The sequence below is a fragment of the Eptatretus burgeri genome, chromosome 12, assembly GCF_056783735.1.
Source record: "Eptatretus burgeri isolate ZD-2024b chromosome 12, Ebu_testis_v1, whole genome shotgun sequence".
In the NCBI taxonomy this organism is placed as follows: Eukaryota; Metazoa; Chordata; class Myxini; order Myxiniformes; family Myxinidae; genus Eptatretus; species Eptatretus burgeri.
The window spans coordinates 77,803,802-77,812,844 of NC_140972.1; positions in this window are offsets into that span (position 1 = coordinate 77,803,802).

Genomic DNA, 9,043 nt, shown 5'->3' on the forward strand with positions numbered 1-9,043 from the left:
TTCTGGGTGATGGGGTTAGGGGCCATTGATCATAATGGGCGCCTCTGCTGTGCCTCCCTGTGGCTCCCTATTCCACAGTTCCATCCTGGGATGCAGTTTCCTTCATTTCCTCGAAACCTACCTGGTCCTACCTATCTTGGTTAAATGTAGCGTCCAAATTAACCGGTAGGTCTCTGTTCCATCTCCATCATTCCACCATGTGTGGAGATAGCAGTCACCATCAGCAACTTGTACGCACCATATACACACATATACATGTGCACACACACACACACACACACACACACACACACACACACACACACACACACACACACACACACACACACACACACACACACACACACACACACACACAGTACATTCAAATGACAAACACAAAGACTTCCCTTTAAACAGAGTTCTTTTAAAGAGGAATACAAGTGGGAAATTTGTGAAATTCAATTCAAAAATATATCAAGTCGAATGTCAAATCAACAAATATCAAATATCAAAATCAACACAAAATGTCAGTCGATGTTTTTCACAGCTCGAACCAACATGAAGGAACTCCAAACACAAGGTCTATGGACGATATTGTTTTTACATGTATTGATGTCAAAGTGAAGGGTGGATAATGAAAGCAGATCACACAAAAAGGTTAAACAAAGTGATGCCCTCTACAAATAAAATTGCACATTTTCAGCGGCAATCACACCTACACCATGGGGCCAAACACAGGTGGCATGGGGCTTGAAACATAGTCCAATAATCATGCATGTACATCCGTCGCACCTGTACCATGGGCCAAACACAGGGGCATGGGGCCTAAAATGTACATCCAATCGATGTGTTCAGATTAAAAGCACGGGTACTTTTGCCGTGTATCACCATCTTCTATGTAATATAAAAGGAGCTCGGTCTCAGTACACCTACGTTCGTCCCCGCGTCCATCCATCCCTGCCTGCATATGGCAGGCAACAATGATCCTCTCGGGGATATCACTAATCAAGCAATAACAAGACCATCAATCAAATCAAAGCAATTGACATTTATTTTTGCTTTGCAAAATATAATAAAAAATAAAATCAATCTGTCAAGCCAAGCCATTCTCAAGTTATTGTCTGGAAACCAATTTCACGATGGCTGCCATGGAGGCCACATTGAAAAATCGCAGTGCGCCCATTTTCGAAAGGAACCTTCCTCTACTCAACCCCAACATACCCTGCAAAAATGGATTTAATCGGACAAGGCGTTCTCGAAATTGACGGAAACCAAAAGTTGACAGACGCCCGGACGGACGCCCAGACAACGCCTGTGACGACAGTACCCCTTAGCCAATTCAGGCTGAGGGGTAAAAATCTACGGCCACGAGCAATTATAGGGCGGCCGCAGTATTTCCACAGTCACACAATGTAGCAGTCACATATGTTTTTATTTTTCGGGTTTCCCAACCTTGACCGAACCCAGTACCTGCAGAGCCTAGCAGCCGTATGGCTGAGGTAGTCGCCATTGCAAGGCTTCTTCTTCTTCCTCCTCCTCCTCTTCTTCCATTTTTCTTCACGCGGCGGTCTGATTCAGCATTTTCTTGTAAAACAAGTAATCTATAATCATGTACATTTTTCTCCTCATTGATAATAAATTAGTTCGGCGAAATGCGACCCAGAAACGATAAAAATGTTATCTGACAAAATATTAACGGACATTATGGGACTAAAAAAAAAAAAATCGAGTTATCGGAAGTTAACTGGTCCGAAAACGATAAATGGAAGTTAACTTCCGATAAAAAAGTAAACTTCGATAATTATCTGTTGTCGGATTATCACTTTTGTGCCCAACACTGGTAGCAAACACCTATACTCCGATCTCTAGCGGTAGGGCACGGTGGACGCACGGTTGATGCAGACTGCAACGGAGGCCGTACGTAGGACGCACGGCGGATGTAGGGGAACCGTGCGTCGACCCTGCGTTGCCCGCAGGTAGTCACACAGACCGCAAGGGCACCGTACGTTGAACACAGGGACGCCTTAAGACTACCCTACGGCGACCGTGGAAATAGTGCGGCCGCCGTAATTTTTTGGGGGTTGCCAAAATTCATTTTTCATTGATAAGAGCCTACGACAGCCACACAAATAACGCAAGCCCACCGTACGGTCGACGTGGAACACATCTACGTCATGGCTACGGCTTGTCGAATTGCTACGGCCAACCTAGAAATGAAAAAAGTTATAACTCCGCGCTTTAATTCCACGGAGACCCCTATGGCCTGTAAAAGATAGCCATACGGCGTAGGGCCACCCTGAGGCCACCTTAGAAACTCTGCAGCTGCCGCACGTTTCTGTCAATTCGGGGGGGGGGGGGGGGTACGGCCACCGTATCCTAGCCATAGAGCAAATGTGACTCATGCTTTATGAATGGTGCAGTTTGTAGGGCTTTGGATGTAATGAGCTGGGTGACATGAGCTCCACAGTGAACATAATTGGCCAGCGGGTGGAGTTTTTTTAGCTGTGCTTGACAACCCTTGTACTTTCCGGACATGTTGCTTGCCCCATCGTAAGTCTGCGCTCTAAGGTGTTCAATAGGGAGTTGACACCGAATTAGGACATCCTGAAGCATCTTACAAAGTGATACTCCTGTTGTTGATGATACTTGGTAGAGGCCGATGAGATCTTCTTGAACATCAAAGGAATCCTTCACATAGCGCACACACAACGACTCCTGCTCATTACCCTGAATATCTTGTGTTCCATCAGTTACGAGTCCGAACTGAGTGGACATTTCATTCACGTTACTGCAGATATTTCTGAGGATGGCATGACTCATCAACTGTAGAATTTCTTTCTTAAATTCTCCACTTGTGAACGTCGTCTTCCTTGACAGCCACGTCTTGAGGTTTACATCATCCTCGGCCCGCAACTGTAAGAGCATTTTGAAATTCCCTTCAGAGGCATCCTTCCCACGAATTGCAAAACCTTGTCGGGCTAAATTTTGCAGTGAGGTGATAATCTTCAGAAGTGATGACCGTGCAGATCTTTGCTCTTCTAGCAGTTTGCTGCTCAGCTGCACATGGACACCAGGTTGACTTCTGTGACATTTCAGATTTTCAGAGGCAAGCCTATGTGTGTTTGATCGTTCGTGTTGTCTGAATTTTCCTGTAGCCATTTTCCAGTTCCGAAAGCACTTTGAGACAAATGCGTCTTCTGCACAGCGGGCAAATTCGGTAAGTTTTCACGAGAACCGTCCGTATAGGTGTGACAGAGTACACCGCCGATGCTCTGATTAAAATGAAGCCACGGAAAATCTTTGAACCACTGTTGTTGAAACTTCAACTTTCGGTTTGGCAGTACTTGGACTGGGATACAACTGACATCAAGAGGTTGAAAAGGCTGATCTGGGAAATTAGGCCGAGTACTCACACATGCACCCTTTTCTGCTATCTTTTCCTTTGAATCGTCCACCTCTTTCTGGGAACTTGATTGCTCCAGGAGAGTGGTCGGGGATGTGCTACTTGATGCTGTTGCGAAAAAACTTTCTGATATCCATATCCTCTATGAAATGAGAAGGGAATTACATTTCAGTTGAATAAATTTTGACACGTGAATTATAAGGGTTATTTTTGCGTAACAGGGCATTTTTAAGGTCAACATACTTTTGGCTAGGTTACTATACCTCCAGGCACAATGTTGACATGTAATAAGCTTTGCATAGCACATGTATTTCTAAAAGAGCGCCGATATGAGTTCAGTTCTTAATTTAGCATCTGAGCTCCCAATTTAGCATTCCATTACTCGCTTAGTTCCCGGCTACGCTAATTACTTTTATGACTTTTGGTTAGGGTCAGATACCCTGGTATTTTATTACCTGGGATTATTAATATTCATCATTTTATTTAATCTGCATTTAATTAACCAATGAGCTAAAGTTGAGTGAGATGATTACGATATTATTGGTTCATGTTAGCGTCGTCATTAAAGATTGTGTTCTTGATTTGCATGCCATCAAAAGGGTTCACCAAAGGAATGAGCGAAAATCAGTTGTAATGTGAACATTTATGTAATTCTTTACCTCTCACAAATCACGAGACCAGGAGATGAGGGATTAAGATCTGTTGCTGTCCGGACGTGCACTCTCTTCTTTCCAATTATTGTACATAGTTTGTTGATTTGTAAATACGTTCATCATTTCCACTCGTGCGTGCCCGTATATGCAAAAATAAATAAATAAATAAAAACACAACAACTTTGAAACCGCGTGCCTTTGTTAAAGTATAGTGCGTGCCCATACATTTTGTTTAATTATACTGCGTGCCCGTACGTTTTGTTTAAGTATAGTGCGTGCCCATACGTTTTGTTTAAGTATAGTGTGTGCCCGTACGTTTTGTTTAAGTATAGTGCGTGCTCGCACGTTTTGTTTAAGTATAGTGCATGCCCGTACGTTTTGTTTAAGTATAGTGCGTGCCCGTACGTTTTGTTTAAGTATAGTGCGTGCCCGTACGTTTTGTTTAAGTATAGTGCGTGCCCGTACATTTTGTTTAAGTATAGTGCGTGCCCGTACATTTTGTTTAAGTATAGTGCGTGCCCGTACGTTTTGTTTAAGTATCGTGCGTGCCCGTACGTTTTGTTTAAGTATAGTGCGTGCCCGTACGTTATGTTTAAGTATAGTGCGTGCCCGTACGTTTTGTTTAAGTATAGTGCGTGCCCGTACGTTTTGTTTAAGTATAGTGCGTGCCCGCACGTTTTGTTTAAGTATAGTGCGTGCCCGCACGTTTTGTTTAAGTATAGTGCGTGCCCGTACGTTTTGTTTAAGTATAGTGCGTGTCCGTACGTTTTGTTTAAGTATAGTGTGTGCCCGTACGTTTTGTTTAAGTATAGTGCGTGCTCGCACGTTTTGTTTAAGTATAGTGCGTGCCCGTACGTTTTGTTTAAGTATAGTGCGTGCCCGTACGTTTTGTTTAAGTATAGTTCGTGCCCGTACGTTTTGTTTAAGTATAGTGCGTGCCCGTACGTTTTGTTTAAGTATAGTGCGTGCCCGTACGTTTTGTTTAAGTATAGTGCGTGCCCGTACATTTTGTTTAAGTATAGTGCGTGCCCGTACGTTTTGTTTAAGTATAGTGCGTGCCCGTACGTTTTGTTTAAGTATAGTGCGTGCCCGTACGTTTTGTTTAAGTATAGTGCGTGCCCGTACGTTTTGTTTAAGTATAGTGCGTGCCCGTACGTTTTGTTTAAGTATAGTGCGATACAAATTAGAAAGGTGAAATGAACCATTTTGGTCGCTAAAGGGGCCTAGAACCGTTGCGGGGTCGACATGGTGAAGAAGAAGCTGACAATCCTCTTTATTTTTATTTTCAACGCCGCATTTAAAATCTCTAATTTAATCATTCTAAATCACACAGTTTAATGAGACACCTTATTCTGTCGGTCTCTCCTTCGTCTTTGTCCTCGTGCAAACGGAAAATTATTCCGATGATGGCGGAAGAGAAATTCCTTCCGGAATGTTATTTTTCCGAGTAAAAATTACAAGCCGTGGCTAAGCTACTAAGCCTAAGCCTTTTAAAATCGGATTTTCGAGGTAATCTCATTACTACCCTATAGATACTGTATAATCCGAGAACAGAATTCAAAAATAATTTTCCGTTCATTTGTCCGAACCGCTTAGGTGAATTTTGCATATTTTTCAACAGCTACCTTTTAAAATCTATAATTTAATCCTCATAAGTCCGACGACCGAATGATACCTCTCGTTTTGTAGGTCTATACCTCCCCCAAGTCCAAGTACCGATGAAAATATTATTTACATTAACCGCCGCAAAAGCGAGTGAATCAGCGCATTTTATTTTATGTTTCCCAAGTATTCAAAGCTAATTTAGTCGCCAAAATACCCACTTTCCTTCGACTTTTACCCGGTTTTCAACGTGGGGGGTTTCGGCCACTGTTATCGACTGCGAAATATGAAAACAGAATTACAAAATATTGTTGTGGTTACCAAATTCGCAAACCACCATTCAGGTCCCTTAGGTGAGGTATCTCCGTAAGTATATGTGTAGTTAGGCCCAAACCCGTTGTCTAGTGGGAATACATGTCATTTATGCGTGCTGCGACTCTTCAGGATAGCCGTTTTTCTTTTACTATCTTTATTTTGGACCAACCGCCATTGTTACCACCACCAACCACAACGCCGCTTCACCACAACCGCCACGACCTTCACGTCACACCTCGCAACCGTAGCATCGCCACCGTTCTTGCCCCGCTGTGGGTACCGGTGTTGGACTCGTGCAGGGCGCACGTTGAACAGCGTGTACAAAATCACGGATTTTGTGCTTCAAAAACGGATCAAAAACGACACACGCCCACTTTTTGCCGTCCAATCGGTGAGCGAGGGGCGATTTGGCCCCGCCTCCAGAACGATCGATATATGCAAATTTGTGGATCAAAAAGCCTTCACGCCCACTTTTTCTCGGGCCAATGGGGAGCGAGGTGAAAGGTCGAAGGGAGGGGGTCAAAGGCGAAGCTACGGGGGGATAAAAAGGACGGTGTTCGTCAGTCAAAAAAACGAGAAGGAGAAGGAGTCGGAGGGTGGAGAGTCAAGAGTCGAGTGTGGAAGTCTGGAGCCCGAAGCCTGCAGTAGCTGGAGAAGCTGAAGAGAGTCGAACGAGGGGAGCCCAAAGAAGAGTCCAGGGTGGAGAGTCCAGAGGCGGAGAGGCGGAGAGGCGGCCGCGGCGAAGGCAGACGAGGGGGTGCTCGCGACGGTGCCGGGAGCTGCACGCCCGAGGAAGGCCGGCAGCGCGACCTGGCCGAGGTGGAGACGCACACCAGGGATAATAAAGATCCTCTATACCCCGAGCATCAGCAACCCCCCTCCTGTTTCCCCCCGCGCTGAGATAGTGCGACCAAGGGGGCCCCGTTCCCACCCCCTACCAGACACCGTCCACGAGGCCCGCGGGTTGCGGCGCCATCGCCGCTCCGCGTCTCATCACCAGACGGGTAGGCGCGACCCGGTCTCGGCCTCAGGCCCGCCTCATTCTTGAGGGTATTCTTTCCTTGGTTTTGGGTATGTGTTGTCGGCGCCGTCTGTGAAGTAGAATTGTATAAGTGTTGCCGTGTGCTCGGTAGTCGGTATTAGCTCTGCACTGTGTTCTCACTTTTATATTTGCTTTTTGTGTAAATGGAATTGTGTTTTCTTTTTTTTGTGTGCATTTGGTGGAATTGTATTTGTGTGCTTCCCGTGTGCCGCGAATAAATGTGCTTTATTGTTGAACTGTTCTCCCGCTTCGCTTCGTCTTTTCCTCCATTGAATCCTCATCTTGCTTCACGTAAAGGGTTGGTAGTGGGCTGAATACGCCCGATAATTAATCGAACCGTCGAGGTCGACGATAACACCACTCGGTTATTCTGATAGTACGGAACGGGTCGCTTAAGTGGCCCGTGTCCGAAGTCGACCTGCGGCGAGGTGCGATCGCCCGGTCTACCCTCCGCGTGGGTACTTAGGTAGGTCGAATTTGGCGAGCAACCCTATCCCACGTGGGGGCTGATTGGCTCGATCGCGGTGAGACCGAAAGGTCCACCCGTGACTGGTTCCCGGCGTTAGTCCGAGAGGGTCACCACTGGATTGTCCGTCCGGTGGGCGACGTGCCGCGATTCGAGTTACGTGGCCGTCAGCACGCCGGCGGGCGCGAAATCCGCAACACTGGTGTCAGGAGTGGGATATAAACTCATCGCCCTCCTCGCGGCACTGGTATCGGAGAACAGGAAAACGGGCTCTCCTGTCTCCGGCTAAATTCACGGGAATCGGTCCAGGGGTGAGAGAAGCGACCCCCGATTCCCTCCAAATTACGAGCGAGCAAATTAGCCCTTCACGAGAAGCAAGATGGCGTCTCGGGGCGAGCGGGAGCCGGGGGTATTAGAAATGTATATGTGTAATAATGTAGAATCCATGGTCCAGGATGGAATCCCCGAGCAGGAAATGTTGATTGTGCAGGAACACGGACTCGCCCAACTGAACCCAGGGCCCGAGGTGGGTGCGGCAGCGGCCGCGGTGTATGACACCTCCCCCCCCCTCTCCACCAAGACCCTTCCCCAACCCCTGCCGAAACGGCTCACTTGAGTGCATCCGACATGGCCCAGCTATTCACCATGCTGGCACAAATGAATGCGGCAATGACAAATGAAATAAAAAACGAAATGAAAGACATGAACAAGCAAATGAATGAAGTGAAAACGACGATGGATACAAATACAAACGAAATGAAAGGCATGAACGAAAAGATGGATACAAATACAAATGAAATGAAAAACGAAATGAACAAGCAAATAAACGGAATGGAAGCAAACATGAAGGAAGAAATGAAAGAACTACGGGGTGAGACGCAGAACATGGGCCGATGCCTGCAGGCGGGCATGAAGGCCGTGACCAGGGAGCTGGGAATGGCGACTTCACGTGTGGGAGCAAACGAGCTGGAAGGGGGTACAACGGCTGACAGGCCCGCGGTGGAGGCGGGTGAAAAAATAATTCGTGGAACGTGTTGGGCGAGGGTCGTGACGATGACCGAAAGGGAAAAATTAAATGGGGAGACCAAAACGTGTGAGACGAGACACGAGGTGACGACAACGGAAATAATAGTTGAGACAAGAGAGGTAAAGGGTGAAGAGTTGGCAGTGACGGTAGCCGGGAAGGGAACAATAGAGGAAAGACTACACGAGGAAGACGGGGTAAGTGACGCACACACACACACGGAGGTAGTGGAGGATAATGGGGGTGAGCTGGCGGACTGGGTAGAGACCCAGTGCGAGCACCTGGATGACCTCCTCCAGGAACGAGGGGAGGGAGTATGCCCCCTTGAGGCGAGTCACGACCAGGTGAGTTCGGTCGTGCTTTGCGAGGTTGAGGGGACGGGTGCTGTGGACGGGTGCACGGAGAGCTTGGGGGGTGTAGAGGCCCCGGAGACCCTTGTGGGGACACAAATCCCCAGTGTGGTTGTCCCTGTGTGTGTGGTGCAAGGTGTGAGTGCGTCCCCGTGTGTGGAAGCGACCCCGTGTGTGAGTGGTGTGGTGGCGATGGAGCCAGAGTA